The sequence below is a fragment of the Pinus tabuliformis genome, chromosome 1_2 (assembly GCF_031772625.1).
Source record: "Pinus tabuliformis cultivar Carrire ecotype Pingquan chromosome 1_2, CPIR1, whole genome shotgun sequence".
Lineage (NCBI taxonomy): Eukaryota > Viridiplantae > Streptophyta > Pinopsida > Pinales > Pinaceae > Pinus > Pinus tabuliformis.
Window position 1 is genome coordinate 431,465,993 of NC_142298.1, and position 19,418 is coordinate 431,485,410.

The window sequence follows — 19,418 nt, forward strand, 5'->3', positions numbered from 1 at the left end:
GAAGATATTCCTCCCAACTCTTCAATTGGTGCATCACATACATTCTCAATATGTCCTCCAACACCTTTCTTACTCTCTTCATTTCCCATCCGTCTAAGGAAGGTATGTTGTACTAAATGCCAACTTAGTCCCATATCCAACGAATAATGATTTCCAAAAATTGGATGTGAATTTGGCATACAGGTCTCATATTATCTTCTTGGGTATGCCATGTAGCTTGAATATTTCTTTCATGAAGATTTCTACGATATCAATGGACTTGTGGGTAGACTTAATAGGTATGAAGTGAGATGCTTTTCTCAACTTGTCCACTGCCACCATGATGGCATCGTGTTGTCTTTGGATTCTTTGGTAGTCTTGTGATAAAGTCCATGGAAATGACTTCCCACTTCCACTCCGACATTGGGATTGGTTGTAATAGTCTAGTCATATGCCTATATTTCACCTTCACTTGTTGAAACTCCAGACACTTGGCAATGTAATATGAAACTTCCTTTTTCATATCTGGCCAATAATACATCTTCTTGACAGCAGTAATCATTTTACGATACCCAAGATGACCTGAATATGATATTTTATGAAACTCATCTAGAATGAGCTTCTTCAAGTCATCTACACTAGCTAGATAACATTGATCTTTGAAATTTAACATCCCATCATCTATGAGTGTGTAGTTTTAATCAAAGGTGCATCTGGCTCTTTTTGTAAACAATCTTGTACAAACTGGAAGTGTTCACCATGTGCGAAAGCTCCCTTGATATTTTCCTTGATGCTAACATCAAAAGAACGTAGGGTTGCCAAGTGGTTCACTTGTAAACTTGTGCTAAGCGCATTAGCCACCCTGTTCTCCTTACCCTTGATATACTTGAACTTGAATTCAAATTCATTGAAGAGGGATAAACATCTCACCTGTCATGTATTCAACTTAGACTAGTCAAACAAATATTTCATTCCCACATGGCCTGACATCAACACGAACTTCCACCTGATTAAGTAATTTATCCACATTTTTAAAGTATGAATGATTTCTACTTGTTCTAAGTCATGTGCGATGTAATTTCTTTTGTGCTTATTTAACTTCTTTGGTTTATAGCTAATTGCATGTCCCTCGTGCATTATTACTTCGCCAAATCCTTCTTTACAAGCATCCGTGCAAACTAGGAAGTCTTTTTCTAGATTGACAATTTTGGAGATGGGCGCATGCGTGAGAAGATACTTGAGTTGTTCAAAGATGATTGTGCATTCTGGTTTCCACTAAAATTTTACTCCTTTCCTATGCAAATCTATGATTGGATGGCAAATTTTCGAAAAGTCTCAAATGAACCTCCGATAATATCCTTCCAACCCATAAATTATCTAACTTTTTCTGATGTTCCTAGGGGTGGGCATTCCATGATGGCCTTGATTTTCTCAAGCCCACAACCACACCTTCTTCTGAGATCACGTGCCCCAAATATTGAACCTGAGTCTTAAATAACTCACACTTACTGAGCATAGCATACAACTTGTGTTCCCTTAGTAACCATACTACAACATTCAAATGCTCCTCATGCTCCTCTATGTTTTTTGAGTAGATCATAATATCATCCAAAAAATACTAAAACAAACTTGTCTAGGTATTGGTTGAGCACATTATTCAATAACCACATGAAGATGGCTGGTGAATTTGTAAGTCCAAATTGCACCACCACAAACTCATAGTGCATGTATATTTTTATAAATGTTGTCTTTCGAATGTCTTCATCCTTGATCCTGACTTGGTGATGGCAAGACCTTAAGTCAATTTTTGAAAACATGGAAGCTCCTCTTAACTAGTCAAATAAGTCATCAATCCTCAACAGTGGATATTAATACTTTATCGTTGCTTTGTTCAACTATCAGTGGTTGATGCACGGTTGCAACGTGTCACCCTTCTTCTTCAAAAACATAATTGGTGCTCCCTAAGGTGACATGCCTTATTCTTTATTGTTGGTTTGTTTAATTATCGATAGTTGATACATAGTTGCAATGTGTCCCCTTTCTTCTTCACAAACATAATCGGTGTTCCCCAAGGTGATACATTAAGTTTGATATAACCCTTATCCAATAACTCCCTTATTTGTAGTTTCAATTCCATCATTTTTGGGGGTGCTCATGCAACAACGTGTCTTAGAGACTAGAACCGAACCAAGAATTGCCCCGATAGAGAAATTGATGTCTCTTTTAGGTGGAAATCCTAGTATTCCATATAGAAATACATCATTGTACTACTGTAAGATGGGGTGGTTTTCAAGTTTTATTTTTTTATCCTCTGATACACTATTCACTTGAATCATAAATAAAGTACGCCCTTTTTTATTGCACTTCTTTACATGTAATGCCAAAATATTTCTAACAGAGACATGCTTCTTCGTTCCTTGTAACATTTTTCCCTTGTCTTCATCATCAAGGCATTCCAATGATTTCTTGTAAAAATCAACCTTTGTCCTACGGCCTGCCACCCATTCCATACCAATTAATACATCATATGAACCTAATGGAAGGATGTTGAGATTTGTTGTCGTAGTCATGTCATCCAATTCTAGGTGGCATGATTTTACCAATTCTGTTACTTTCTTGCTGGCCCTGTGGCCAACTAAACAATCCATGGTTTGGTATGTTGTTTATTTTGCATGATGCCATATTTTACAACTTTAGGGTTAATCTAACTAAGGTAATTTCCTAGATCAATTAAAATTTAAACTAATTGATTGATGATTTTACCTTCCATCTTGATGACTAAGGCCTGATGATCTGCTTGTCGATTCTAAAATGTAAATTAAATCAGAGGAACACTCTGAGCCACATCATTCACTGTCGTTTCCTCTTCCATATTGTATAACCTTTGTCATTCTACTTTTATGGTTGAGGGCAATGCCTTTGTAGGTGGTTTCCCCCACAATTCCAACGTTGCAGTTTCTTGTACCCCTTGACTTCTTCTCTTGCTAGTTTGGAGGGTTGCTCTCTGTTAGTGGGATGTGTCCATTGGAGTTCACCTTTGGTATGAGTGGTAAATTCTCCCCCTTTTCACATCTTCTTATGCCCGAAGGATTTTGATCCTTTCCCCTTAAAGTTTCTATGATCTTTCTTCTTGCAATTAATCTGGTTCTCAATCTTATGTTTTGATTGTTTGTAACATTAATGGGTTTTCTAGATAGTATCTTCCAATGTTTTATGTTCATTGAACTTGATCCTATCTCTGAATGTTTGAGGCATCCTATTGAGGTATCTTTGAATTTTCACTTTTTTGTCCTTGATATAAGATACATACCACAGTAGTTCAAGAAAAAAATTTGTGCTCATTTGTTGTAAGTTGTCCCAACTTGAGTTAGTGAAACTCTTTGATATTAGCATCATAAAATATGCTTGACATATACTTCTCCTGGGAGTACTTTTCAAACTCACCCCACAATAGCTCCTTCTCTCGAATGGATTTCACATTGCTTAAGTCCTCCCACCATATATCCACCTTTCATTCTAAGTTGAATATTGTTACCCTAACCTTCATGTTTTCAAAATAGTCATGTACTCTAAAATACTTCTTCATCCCCAGTAATTAGGCTTTTACCTCTTCAACTTTATTATTCTCTCCATTAAAGGTGGGGGGTTTTGCTTTCTTAATTTCCTCTAGTATTCAACTTTTGTCACTCCTTACATGTCGGTAATACCTTTGAGCCATCATTCTTGATGATTGATTAGGGCTATATGCTCTTTTCTCTAGGGTATTCAATGGAGTTTATCCTCTCATAATATCTTCGCTATCTTTTCGATGCCTTTTTTATTTATTGTCTCCTACTTTATCAACTTCAAATCCATCCGTCCCTATTTTAGTGGGGCTTTACTTGGATTTGTGTTTGTCCAAGTAAATGACACCATGCTCATATTTTTTTAACTTTGTAATTCTGACAAGCTCTGCAAGATCATTGTGTTTACTTCTGTGTGTTTCTCCTGAGTCATGATGATTCTATCATTATCTTCTTTGCAACTTCTTAATTCAACCTTCATACATTTGAGGGTGTCCATCCAGTCAGGAAATTATTCCTCCACCGTATACCCAATTTCCGTATATATTTAATTCCCGTGTATAAATTAGCCCTACCCCTTAGTTTAATTATGAACTATATTACTACCCATATCCCGCAAAAATAAATAACCGCACCTTAGCCCTTAATCCCGCATTAAAGCACCCTGATGATATTAAACTCTAAATTAATCTCATACCACCATAATTAAGTGCCTGTCGGGCCCCCACACTAGCCTTCGTGTAGCTTCCCGGCATGATCACCGTGCGATCATCCCCCTCCTCATCTGACGGCCCTTATCCATATCGGGCCAACCCGACGTCTGCCCTTTACCCACCCGATAAAGTGGTTTCCCCCCTGGCCCCCAATGCTACGTGTCATCCAATGAATGGAATTGGGTGGCCCCTCCCGAATACCACCAAGCGCCAAAAAGTGGTGCGATATAAACCGTTTACCACCCTCCCGCTACGCGACAAATCAACCATTGTTCACCCCATACCCACCAAAACTAACTTTTTACGTATAAAAGCCAAAAAGCCCCAAATTGTTTATTTTCGCTGACATTTCATTTGCAAGCCTCTGTACGCATGCACGACACCTGCAAACGTCAAAGCTGCCAACCTATGTACAATTTTACTCAAAAGACGCCGCAGACAACCCAATCAGCCTTGCAGCTTATACAAGGCCATTTAACCACTTATAGTCGCCAGCCACCCTGATCAGAGCCAATTCACCCCAGTTCTAGGTATTTAAACTAGAATTCACCAAATACCCTGTCAATTTCGAAAGTAACCAGTTGCTGAGTGTTTTAGTTAAGATAAAAATTAATTAAAAACTGCACACCTTGCTGAAACATCATTGCCCTAAATACTGCAAATTACCCTCCCCCATTACTCAAATCCACAAGAACTGAGAATGGCAGCCCCTATTGCTATGGATGTGAGACCCATCTCCACGCCCCATTTGGACCTGGACCACCTTCCCTTAGCTGATAGAGATTTCCAGATAAAAGATACCACTGTTATAGAGCTCCTGCTCAAAATACATTGCCAAAGTAGGGACAGGTTCCTAAACCATGCTGATGAAATTGGCCTTTGGGAATCAAATTTTCCCAAGTACCAGTTCCCCCAAGTCCACATTTTTCCTGAAATTGTACATATGTGTTATGCTTGCTACGTCCCCAGTCACAGAACCATCATGTCTCATGACCAGAAAGTCCTGAGTCCTATCAATGAGATGCTGCAACTCCAACTAGGGCCAAACCTAACTCCCCTCTCAATTGGAGACTTGTTAGACTTGTATCCCAAACTCAACTCTGCAATATTGGCCCAATTGATCCAAACCTTCATCATAGAAGAGAAGCACACCCCCAAAGACCCCCCTCCATATGTAGAAACTATATTTTCTCCTTGGGGCCGAAATATTGTATCCATGATATCTTGTGTTTTAGGTTACTCCACAAGTGAGTACATTAATGAAATCATCCTGGATTTCATGTCCATCTATACCCCAGGACAACCTCCTGCAACTATTTATGACTTTGCCACATTCATAGCTGACCGAATGCATGAGCAGTTCACAAGAATGGGAAATGAAAGGGTTTTCAAGTACTCCTCAGTTCTATACCACATGTTTTTATATTATCAATCAGAGAAATTCCCATTCACCCTTCAAAAGCTAGATACCAAGGGTCAGCCCAGGTTAGTCATTTTTTGGACCCCATTGATCCACCAGTACCAGTCTCCATACTCTCACTTTTATTTTATTGATTTATTTGTACACCCAGTCATGACAATGTTGATTGGAAGCCCTCCTCCAAGGATCAGTCCAGAAATAAAAAGAGTCCTCCAATTATCTAAACAAACCAAAGTTGGTGACTGGTACCTTTACCAGAACCACACAGAGATCGGGATATATGGTTGCATGCTTGCACCATACAAATTGCCAAGATACCTCCCTATGAGGTTGTTTGCTTTAGAATATTACAGGAAAATCATCAATGCAAATGAGATAAATTTTGTAAATGCCAAGAAGAAGGCCAATTTCAAAATAAAAGACCAACTAGGCCCCTTCATATGCAACTCTAGAGAGGCTGGCCAAGAGGCAGACCTAATATTACAAAGGATGAAGTTCCAAAGAAGTTTTGTCTGGAGATACGATCCTTTGGAATTCATCACAAAGAAAAGACAAAAGGTCAAGCTTGGACCTTTCATTCACCATCCCATACCTAAGATAGAAGCTTATGCAAATCAAACCGAATGGGTGGAAGGTACCCTAGCAGACCAGGATAGCACCAGAGTAGATATTGAGAATGCTCTTATTGATTTAGAAAAGCAGCTTGATGACAGCTCTTTTCTGCAGGTACCAAAAAAACCAGAAACTACCATGAGCACTCCTCCAGTCATGCAGACTCCTCAGAATGAGGAGAAGGCCCCAAAAATAAACAGAGAAGGAGCTTCCACCTCAAGGATGGCCACCTTTGATTTACAGCAGGAATCAAACAAGAGGCAAAGACTAAATCCAGCCTCTGAGCAAGAATACACTGAAGGCTCAGCTGAGATCACCAATACAAAAGAAGAAAGAAGTAGGCCTACCACTCCATCTGGAGGCATACAAGAGCCTTCCACTTCACAAACACAGGTATTGGAAAGGAAACTCAGTGTGGAAGTATCTTCCTTTAGAATGCCTGCAGACAAAGACCAAGACATCAAGGAAAGATATAAAGAAATCAAGGCTAGAAATGAGAGGCTCAAAGCCCAAACTTATGCTCAATACCTGAAACTCACCCCTACCAATCAAACAAGGCTAATGTCAGCCTTTGACATTAAGGAGGGGAAGCTGTAGATGACCTTTGTGAAGCCTACAACTCAACAGCCAAGAACAGCCTCAGATTTCAAGAAAATAGATTTTGAAGTGCTGGCAAGGGATATCCATCCCATAGACCAGATTGAGCTACACAAGCAAACAGGGGAGATGATATACTCCACTTTGACTAGAAAGGCCATAGCTGCCCACCAACTATAAAACTCTTTGAACAATATCTCGGCTCAATTCTAGTTAGAGAAGGCCTCCTCACAGGCCAAGGACACCAAGATCAAGTCCTTAGAGGACTTAGTAATTGAATTGGGACACGATCCCAAGGATATAAAAGCTGCAGAACAGCTTATTAAAAAGAAGAATGATGACATAGTTGCATTGAAAAAACAGCTAAAGATACCCCAGCTACTTCATCCACAAATAATAAAGGTTCTAGAAACCCAGCAAAGACATGAAGAACTCATGGACTTAGTCCTGAAGCTGAATGATCAACTCAAGGAGACAAAGAAGGAGTTGGACACTTTAATTCAATCGAAGCAAAGTGACTTGGCCACAACTTCCAGAACTGTCATCCCCACAGTATCCACAACAGTTCCTTCTACCTTGGTAGCATCACTGGCACCTACAGTTCCACTTGCAACAGCCTTGCTAGTAACAACGGTTTCTACTACAGCAGCGGGTACATCAGGAGAGAAAGCAACAAAACTTGTCAAAGCCATGGAAGAGATGTCTATCCATGTTACAGATATGAAAAAGCTAAAGGAAAAAGTGTTAAGTTTGGAAATAGATTGCAAACTTGCCCAACTAAAGCAGAAAGAAGAAACACAAAGGGCCCAGAGAATGGGTGAGAGGATCAAAATCCTAGAAAAGGATTTAACACTTGAGAAGCCACTTGGACAAACCAAAGAAATGTTGTGGGCCAATATCATTGACTCTGTCAATGATATTTGGCCATCAATCCAAGTTATTTTTGAGTAAACAAAGCTAGTGAAGGTAGCTACTGAAGTTATCCAGAAAGTGAAAGAGGAATTGGAAAATAAGCCTAAGGATGCAAATAGACTCATCCATTTCTTCAATAGCAAAAACAAATATGAGCTACAGGAGCTGAATATTGAAGACAGAACTGCCACCATTTTAGAAATAAGGAAGGTTCTTTCCAAAAGGAACCTTATGCTTAATTTGGAAGAAAAGTGCCACAATATGCAGGTAGCCATTAATAGGTTCATGGCTAAATTTCAGATTTTGAGGGAGAAAGGTCTACCCAATCCTATGGTCATTAATGACAAACTCATGACATAGTCGAACTATGGGGATAGACTTAGAAAATTTACAATGGTGGGAAACTGTAACTGACTTATTGTGAAAAATTAACAGCTAAAAGTTACCACACAGTAAATATGAAGGCAGCAGGATGAAACAGGTAAAGACAACACAACAGGGTCAAAGAGTAGCAGGGTCAAAGAGTATCAGATGAAAGATCAAAGTAAAGAAGACTCCAGCGTGAAAATACCACAACTATCAGCCAGCATAAAGGGCTACATCTCAACCATAAAGGCCAGCACAACCATAATTAAAGGGACAACAAGAAACAATTCATTAGTTGTCTCTATCTTCTTGCTAGAAGATATTTGTATTTCCTAGAATAAATCTCAAGTTGTTTGAGATATTTTGTAATAAGTTTTTGTATAAATACTTCACAATTTGAAGTATGTAGGGTGGATTCCAAAACATTTCTATAGACTATTTCTCTCAAATCAGAAATTCTATTGTATCAATGACTGGATTGGCTTACTGGATCAAGGAATAAAGATCAGATATTTTACAGGATTCTTGTGTAAAGCGAAATAAAAATAAGTATTCTCTCATGTTCAATGTTGTTTTCCTTCAAGTTTTTTCCATAATCTTTATGTGTCTCTAAAATCTTAATGTTATAACATGGAATGATATTTCAGAAATCGCTTAAATGCACTTTATCTTGACTGTTATGCATCATTATATGTTTTCTTCACAAATCTAAGTTAAGGAATTCTTGATTGCTCCTTAGTTTAGGTGACTTCTTGTGATCTGTAGCAAAGGATTCTTAATTTCCCTTTGTTCACGATTATCCTCTGTTCTCCATTCTGATCCCGGTCTAAGGATTCTTGAGTGCCCTTTCACCCTAGTTAGAATTACTTCACCCATTAGGCCTAAAGATTTGCATTTTGCTCTGCTAGCCTGCCCTGTGAACATTCCCTTTAATGAATTGGTCCAGTCCTGCTATCCATTTGTTGACTCCATAGCCCAATGGCTTGAATACCTAGCTCTATCCATCTGCTCTAAGAATTCCACCACCCAACCTTCAAAACAAAACCAAAACCCCAAGGAACACTAAGAACTAGCCTAAAATCCCATAAGAAACAAAGCTAAATTATATAGAGAGAGCCCTCTCTGAGTCATAGGTTGGCTAGAGCCTATACTTAAAAGATTGGTTTGTGGTTACCTTGGTTTCTTCCTTCTTCTGATAACTTCTAAGGAAAATTCTGAGTGATAACATGTCCCTATTTCAATGGGACTTTACTTGGATTTGTGTTTGTCCAAGTAACTGACACCATGCTCATATTTTTTTAACTTTGTAATTCTGACAAGCTCTGCAAGATCATTGTGTTTACTTCTATGTGTTTCTCCTGAGTCATGATGATTCTATCATTATCTTCTTTGCAACTTCTTAATTCAACCTTCAGACATTTGAAGGTGTCCATCCAGTCAGGAAATTATTCCTCCACCGTGTTCCCAACATACTCCTCCTCTTGTTTATACACGGCTATGTTCATACTGTATTGCACCATCTTCTTGTCCATCTCTGACTTCTTAGATGGAATGTATGTTGCTTGTTTTGTGTTGCTATACACATGTAACTGTGAGTCAACTTTAACATATCCTATCAGCATGCTAACAGACTATTAAATCATAGTAATCATGGGTGCATTTGCTATGATATGTTTAAAGTTTACATGTGAATCTTTATCTTTCAAGGCCCATTCAGTCCAAGTGTTGAACCTGGGCTCTGATACCACTTTGTAACACCACACCAAAAATTAGTTACATAGAGAATATATATAACTACTTGCTTGACTCAATCAAACACCTTATTTGATAAGGTCTAACTCTTTATTGCAATCTATTGATTGTGTATTGGATACACTACACTACCAAAACTAATTACTAACTAAACTACCTATCAAGTAGGAAATATAGTTAACGATTACATTCAACAAATTATTGGAAAGAACACCTAAAAGCATAGTTTCATGACAATAGTTAGATAAACCCACACTATGTGTGACAACTCCTATTAAAGTTGGCTACATAAGCCACATGATATGTTTGTTTGTGGCCATCATGAAACAGGTGACATTTGCTCGCATGTTGTGGTCAAATGAACATCATCCAAATATTATATTACTTCATTAAGAAGTGTATCCAAATATTTTCATTCATTAGCACCCTCAGCAGATCTGAGAATCATTAACTCAAAAGGTTTTCAATTCCCATAAAGGAAAGGCAACAAGTTGAGTACTTACTCTTTCTCTAGGTCGACTTCGATGCTGGTGAATATGTCGGCCATGGCCATCATTTACATCTTTTTGTTGACATTACATTAAAAAAACAAAAACAAAACCACAATCTTATCAAGAAACCCAAGTTGAAAGAAAGAATTACAGAACAAACAACATCACACAGTGATCCTCCCAATATGAAACAAGTGCTACATAGTAGTTATACACTCCCACTTAGGTTAAATATAGTTAAATTAATGTAAAAATATTGAATTCAAGTTAGTGTTTTTTTTTGTAAATAAGATAAAATATATTACTTGGTAAACTAACAGATTAAAAAATTTGGGTTGTGTGGGAAAGAGAACCCGACCCAAGGCCCAACCGAAATACTAGTGCTAATCATAGCAAAATCGAGTTCTTAGTACAAAACTGGGAACCGCACAGCCCTCTTTACAACATTCTCAAAATTGAGAGTATATAAGCTGAGAAAGGAGAAGGAATCTTTATCGCAGTTGACCATACATATTTTGTTTTCCACCGCGCCAGAAAGCCTTTGGCGAAGGGAGAAAAACATACACAAAGGAAGAAGAACAAGGAAGGAAACTGACGACATCACTCCTGGTTGGTGGTGACCTGATCCTCATCCAAACAAATGGGAGTCTCCTGAGAGCTTCCCTCCTGCTGTGCAGCGGTGATCCAATGACTCGTGGAGGCCCCAGCATCCTCTTTCTTGATGCTCAGGGATCCTTCAGCAATCAAATGGACCTTCGTTGTCGACTTTTTCTCGATGACAATATAATTTGGAGCACCCCGAGTGATGAATCTGCAGTGGTGGATAGCTTTGACATACATTACAAATTTCTCTGTGAGTCGGTCAATATTTGTTTCCAGAACCTTGGTGCGCTCCTCTTGTTCCTACATAGCAAGCCCCATTATGGTCTTCATTTGCCACCATGTTTCAATAGAATGCGTGTAGAGGTTTTCGCACGCCTGGGTGAAAGAAGGGTCCAGAATCCAGGCAAATTTGGCGTCAACCTCCTCAGTAGTGACCTCTCTATGGAGAACATTTGCTTGGGCTTCTAAGTTTGAAATTTGCTGTTGATTTTTTGGATTAACAGTCGTTGCGTAGCACAGAGTTGTGCGCCTAGCAGATGTCTCCGCGTGAGTGGTAGGGGGCGGGCCCAAGGAGTGTCAGCGGGAGGCTATACGACCGCCGCCCCTCCCCGACTAGGACCAGGGGTGGAGAAATTCCTCGGGGCAATGATAAAAGCAAAAGAACTAGAGCGGGGGGAACCAGAGAGCAAGGGACCAACTGAGAGGGGAAAAGGCAGAGAGCTGAATGAGGGGGAGAAGGGGGAGGGGTGAATTTATAGAAGTCGGGAGAAGGAGGGAGGTCTGAATGGGGGATAGGGGGCGGGAAAGGGAAGCATGCAAAGATCTGATGAGGGCGGTGGAGGAATGACAAAGCTTAGAGCATGTGACTGAGAGGCGGTGGTCACACAAGGGAGAGGCGAGGTGGCATCGCAGGCTCTAGAATCAAGTGAGCCAAGGATGAGACCATACTCTAACGCCATCCACTTATCCTTCCAACTGAGTAGAGAATCGACCTTGTAATGATGACAGGTACGCAAATAGTTATTGTTCGGTAGAGTTTTTATCTTCGTCATTGATTGTTGTGCATTTCTGACGGAGTTCCCCTTCCTCCAATTCGTGCCACACTCGGGACTTCAGGCGTAGGGTGCCATCCGTACCCTCATTCGCTAGTCTATCAGTGACTTTATTCCCTTCCTTCTAATTGCTTGAAAGTGGAGGCCAACAATGTTGTCGATTCCCTGCTTGATCCAATGTATTATTTTGTTTAGGCGCCAGTTTTCCAAGATTTTATCCATGTCAATGCCCTGTTGAAGTTTTTTTCCAATTTGGGTGGCCAGCATGGATTCTCCTTCAACTATCAAAGGACTGACGCTTAGGTCGTGCGTAGTGGTGATGCCATGTTCCAGGGCATGAAGTTCTGCGGCATTGTTTGTGGCTGAACCTATATTTCCCTCATAAATCCAGATTATCTCTCCTTTAGAGTTTCTGAAGACTCCACCAAAACCAGTCGGGCCCAAATTCCCTTTGGTTGCACCATCGTAGTTGAGCTTGAAGGTCCCCTGCTTTGGTGGCCGCCAAGAGTTATTTTTATTTTCATGCCTAGGGAGGGGAGTGACATTGCGAACCTTGATTTGAAGGAGATCCAGCATTGAGAGAATGCTCACTTCGAGGAAGGTGGGAGGGACTTTGACAGTCTGAGTGGGTAGAGAGGTCAAAGTTTCCTAGAGCGTGCTTTTTATCTTCGAGATAATGAATTCCTCCTGGGTGGAGGAGCCATGAATTCTTGCGTTGCGTTCCTTCCATGTAGCCCAGCAGATCAGACCAAGAATTAGATTCCATGCGTGGTTAACCAGAGGATGTGGGGAAAGGATCATTCTCCAGTTCGCGATGGTATTTTGAATAGAAAAGGGGTCTCGATCAGATATTTTGATGACCAAAGAAATCCAATTCCATAAATTGGAAGAGAAAGGGCAGACATTTAATAGATGATTGGGGGTTTCTTCTTCTTGTTGGCAGAGGGGGCATCTCAAAGGGCCAATAAAGCCTTTCCTTCTTAGATTTTCCCACGTTAAAAATTGTATATGCATGACTAACCAAAGAAAGATAGAAATTTTTGGCCAGTGCTTCCTGTCCCAAATTGCATTCCACTTAGAATCTGGTTGGAGTTGATCATGTTTTGCAATGTATCTGTAAGCTTCTCTTAATATAAAGTGTCTTGCTGAGTTTTTCCCCCATCTGAGTTTATCCTCAGCGAAGTCAAGGAGGATTTGTCTTTTTTGTAATTCTGAAGAAAGGTCTGACCAAGTTTGGGAGTTCATATGGGGAGTCCATTCCTCTTATTTCATCCAATTTTTCCATCTATTAGTTTCTTCACTTTTTCCCCAGTATTGGTTGACATTGATCTTCCCTTTATTTTGCATTTCAGCCTTGATTTGGTGATAGTGATCTTGATCAAGTTCAGGCCTTTGCTACCAGGCATCCCTCTAGAAAAGAGCCTTGTTCCCGCTGCCTATTTCCCAGAAGCTATGTCTTTGAATGATGTCCCTATTCTCCCAAGCTTGATTCTAGATGACTGAACCTTTGATGTTTCCATTGAGCCTGATGATTTGCTCTTGCGTTAAGGAGGGGGTGTACTTTGCTTTCCAAAGGATTCCCCAAGGGGAATTGGGGTTTGCAAACCATATCCATAAGTTTTTGGCTCCCAGGGCATTTCCTAGGAGGTCTATGTCTCTAAGACCGAGGCCACCATATTTTTTGGGTTGCAGAAATTTTCCCATGCTACCAGAGCCCATTTCTGTTTGACCTCTACACCTCTCCATAAGAAGTTCCTCTGAAGGTTTCTGATTTTGTTGGATATCACTTTTGGGGCTGCCAAAGCCGAGTACAAGTAAATTCAAGTTAGTGTTAAGGTTTAGAAGCCTGTCAATTTAATTTTGATTGATTGGTAAATTGAGGTGTTATGTTACTTGTAATTATGCGTTGTTTGCAAGTATGAACAACTTTGTTGCTAATTTCATTTGTTGAAATATGGATTCATCCATGGTCAAATAAATTAAATTATTTTTAAAAAATAATAAATTTTAAAATATAATGTTCAACTATACAAATTTTGCAATTTTTTTTGTCAAACCCAAATAATATCAGTTTGACAAAAAACCAAATGCAATATCTACTGAAGAGATAATAATAATTAAAGTATTATATATTAAAAATAAATTAAAAAATGGATAAGACTAAATATAATAATTTAAAAAGGACAAAGTGGGCTTTTTATGTTGATTTTTTGTTTGGTAATTTTTTTTTCATTAGATGGAAACTTACTCCAATAATTAATAATTTAAATATTATATTAGAAGTTTTAATAATAATAATAAAATCAATTTTAAATTTATTCATATTTTCAAAAACCTGAAAAGAGTTCCTTATCATTAAAAATATTGGTTTTGAATTGTGTGACATTTTGAAAATAGGAATGCAGTTTGCAACCCCTATATAAAGTATATTATTTAAATTTATAACAAATTGGTCATTATTAAACAATAATATTTTAAAAAATGCATGATATTAAATAACTTAAAACAAATTGGTATGATATTAAATGTGAGACGAGATTAAAATCCTCTACACAGTTTCATAAGGAAAACCTTTACATAATGATAGTTGTGGAAATCTACATTATCTTATCTAATAAATTAGTTAATCTAGGATTTTTTTTAATCAAATTCCTAATGATTGATAATGATACTTGAGGTGCATGTGAAGGTCATTCAGTGCCCGAGCAAAACCGTCTTGTGGAGTGTAAAGTTACATAATAACATTCGTCTGCCCCTGTGAATCCAAAGACATCGATTTGGAAATGCATTGGCTGCCAAGCTGCTATGTGTTTGCCCAAACACATAGCAACAGAGAGTGCCACAGTTAGACAACATATGATGGTTGTGACCCTGGATGACGAGTATCAGTATCTATGATAGTGAGAAATCCTGGAATAAAATCTTAGTACAATACATTTCGAAGTCTCTCTCATCCAGTATAAATGGGTATTTTTAATATACAAATTTTTATGTGTGCAAATGGTCTCTGTGACGTTGAAAGTTTGACATTTAATAATGGTTATTTAGATATAAGGTTGTATAGGTTACAAAATTTTCTGCTTGCAAATGGTTTCTTACTGACATGACGTTTAATGAAAATGACAATCTTGTATAATCTACAAGAGGTTAGATATTAAATCTTTCATAACTGTTGTCAGGAGTGATGGGACCTTTGTACTCTTGGTTAGTAAATCTATGCAAGAAGCAATAACATGTTAAACTTCATAGCCAATCAAGTTAAAAATAAATAAATAATAAATATTTTTGAAAAATAATAAATTTCAAACTATAATGTTAAACTATATAGTTTTTGCAAAAAAAATTATCATCCCAAACTAATTTGAGTTTAACCAAAAACCAAATGCAATATCTACCATCGCAGATAATAACATTTTTAAAAATTCAAGTAAACTAATTTGAAGAACATTAAAATTTTGTATTATTTCAACCACGCAATCATAGTATTGTAATATGTAAATTATAGGATGCATAACCTATAATTATTTTTATACCATCGTACACAACATTATATTTGAGTAGGTAAGGAATTAATTGAATAATTTTAAAGCCCCTTCCAGTGATTAAGGGTGTTGTAGGTCGTTGTTCCCTAATACATTGCATAATGTACCATTGAAGAGGATTAACAGAGGCCAATGACTCAAAGGGATCATTGATGCCACTAATAACAAATCTATTATTGGTGTCACAATTAATTAACAACTCGATAATATTTAGAGGATAGTTGTAACATTAAGGACGCTACAATGCCACTTACGGGACCCACCCTCCGCCCTGTCGATGGTCCGAATCCCAAGGGTGCAACCATATCAAGTCTAGTAAAGGGCTAATGATGTGTTATCTACATATTCATATTCATATTATAATATTACTAGTAATTGCCCCAAAAGGTGCAAAGAGATGCGGATAGGATTTTGAGATTGAAAAAGTTGTATTTTGACTATAATTATGGAGCAAATAAGTTTTGCCACATCACCTAAATTTAGTTTATCTATAAGTTTGCCCATTTTGTTAGGATCCTCAAATTGAGAAGAAATTGTAGTTTGCGTTCCACAATCATGCTCTTGAATCTTTAATTATAATATGAAATGTTGTAGTCTCCAAAAACTGGAAATTTTAGTTTATCTGTAAGTTTGTCCATTTTGTAAGGATTGTCAAATTCAGAGGAAGTTGTAGTTTGTGTTCCAACTCATTCTCTTGAAACATTAATTATAATATGAAATATTGTAGTCTCCAAAAACTGGAAAAATGATTTTATGTCATTGTGAACAAATAATGAGTAGAAATATTAAAAAGATTTATGAATAATTAAATAAATGAAATATTAAAATTATATCTTACTTGGGACAACCACTGATAAATTTGATACAAACTGCTCCTTTTTAAATAAATTCAAAACATATTAAAAATATATATTTATATATAAATAAGAATTCTCAACCTTTCTTTAAAAAATGTTCACTATAGTTTATAAACTATTTTTTATTAAATAAAACAAACTATTCCTTACGAAATAAAATTGAAAATAAACGAAATTAATATTTCTCATTTTTTTTCCTCTTTAATCTCAATCTAGCTTACAAAATTATTCTTTATTACAATATGAAATCATATTTTCAAATACTCCAATAATTGTATCTTTCTTAAAGTTTCTATTTTTAAATTAATTCTATTAAAAAGTCTTTTATCTATATTAAATAAAACTTACTTAGATTTCAATTTTATAAAATAGATTAAAAATATTAACTAGTTGTGAAAGTCACATTGTGAACCAATCGTTTGGAATGGGCCATTGTGGAAGTCACATTGTTAAATTTATTCAATATAGAAATAAATATTAATAGCTGAAAATTAAATCACTCAAGTATAAAAAACAATTTCACACAAACTACTCATTCAAGATTAAAATCAATTTCACACATAAGTAATTACTGATTCAAGAATCTCTTTCCATTCCTTATTAAAAAATCTTACAAAGAAACCTTCGCACGCTGCCAAAAACAACACTGCATAGTCACCAAAACAACCTTGCAGTTGAGTAGAATCACTGCTTGAGCAAGTATGGCTCGTTGTATGGTTGTAAGGCTATACAAACTGTATGGAATGTCGAGAGGTTTGCACGACTTTTCCATAGGAATATATGGATCCATCTAATAATAGGTTGTATGGAAATGTTCTGTATGCTAGAGAAACTATACAAATCCCTGTAAAGGAATATGAGTGGCTTGGAAATATCTTTTTCCCAACTGCCTGAGCGCTCTCTCTTTTTTTGTCACCCAATCTACTCAACTGTTACTATGATGAAAGTCTTTCCTTTAAATTGTCTTTATACTTTTATCTGGAGATCTATTTTTAAAATTAGTAATGTATGAGATACAAAATCAATTTTTAGATATGTTTTTTTTAACAAGTAAATTATAAAGTAAAGTTACTTTTTCATTTTTCCGGATACTATTCAAACTATTCCCATTAAAAATGTGTGAATGTTCCTGTCTGAACTCTAATTCTGAGGCACCTAAACCTCACCTTTTAGATGTGGCTTGACTTTCTTTCTCATATGACTACTTGTTACAAGTGAGCAAAATGATATGGTGCATAGAAAAGTACAAGAATACAAATAATTTCAAACTGCACTTTAGTGATTATGCAGCAAAATAAATTAAGCTTAAAAATTGTGTCATGGTCTGTCACTAAGTTCATCATCACATTCAACTTGAAGTAAACCTTTGGGAGTTTTCAAGACAAAATCACTTAATCAAGTGTTAGTGAAGTTTAGGTCCTTGAATGATAGTGAGAGCAAAACATTATAATGCATGACTGTACAAATGATTACCAAGAAAGAATGAATCTTATTTACCATTTATGGGTCAATATTTTGTTACCTATTTGATATGAATACATTTCTGAAAACGGGTGTCATTCCTAAAACATATTTGATATGCAAACTGAAAATACATTGGTTGAAAGACCCCAAAGCAGGTACATAGTGTCTAAGTTTATTGCCTTCATGTGATGTGCAACTACTGCAGAAGGATCCAAGCAAGCGGCTAGGCGGTGGAGCAAGTCAGAGTGATGACATCAAAGGGCACAAATCAATTACCGGAAGCCAAGCAAATATAACCAACATTTAAGCCGGTTGTTAAGGGGAATTGTTGCGCCACTAATTTTGATGGATGTTGGACCAACATACCTCCATGCTTCTTCATGATAATGAATTGCCTTCAACTCCAAAAGTTGACAGTTTTTTTTTAAAAGGCCTACACCATAGTTAGGCTTGAACAATAAGTATTCATGTTACAGTTCTCCCTTCATCATTTCATTACAACCACATTTACAGTTCTCTTGGTAATTAACGGATACTAATGCACATTTGATTTTGTACCACTTACAAAACTAAAAACCAGACCTAGACCTAGATGGAAAATGCCATGATGGCCTCCAAAACATTTTTGTTCTTAACCATGAAATATACACCATTTAATTCGAACACTTGTATTCTTATTCCATGAACCCTCAAACCCTAACGTCAGAGAAGAAAAAGAAACAAAAAAAGACAGATAAAGACGAAACCAACCGTTATCAAAATTGAGTTTGCACAGGCTTGAACTCTTGCAACTGCTTGAATTTCGCCCATGGTTTCACCCATACTTTGCCTGCATACAACTTGGTTTTGGAGCCGTGTTTGGTCTCTATTATGATAAAGTACAGCAGGCTCGATACCACTTGCTCCTGGGCTTTTACCACCATGGAAAACAAAATACCAACATTATGTTGCATGTTGTATTCATCGACAGCAAGGCGTCCCAGGTCTTGAATCTCTTTCTTGTGTTCAACATCCGGTATGTCGCGGATGCCCCCAAGATGAGTGGAAGCATCCGCCATTATGCAGATACATGCAAACAACAATATCAACACCACCATTGTTCTGTTGTGCCTTGTTCTGCTGCGCCTCAACATTTTAATCAACATTTTCATGTGCATCGACATCGTCCAAAAGCTGACAGTTATCAACATTATTTCTCAAATTACTCATCTATCCTCATCGTCCTCGTCTTCTTCTTGCTCCCCCACTGGCTTGAGAAGTCTGGTATTCTTTATTGAGGCCATGGGACTCTTCTATTTCAGAACCATTGCAACGCAAGTACAATGGATGTGAAATGGGCACACTCTTTTTGCTGCTACTGTTGTGAAGAAGAAGAACATGTTGCTTCAGAAAACCGGTCCTATCCAAGTACAAGTACAATATGGAAGTGGGGAATTTGTACTCTAAGGGTTGCTACCAAAGGATATTTCTAGCAGTTGTTTCTGGCCTTCAGTGG

General features: G+C 37.4%; 1 pseudogene; it reads right to left on the minus strand.

The window, feature by feature from the left end:
- Window positions 1-18,678: 18,678 nt before the first annotated feature.
- LOC149206206 (cysteine proteinase inhibitor A pseudogene) lies at window positions 18,679-18,981 on the minus strand (annotated as a pseudogene).
- Between the last annotated feature and the right edge of the window lie 437 nt (window positions 18,982-19,418).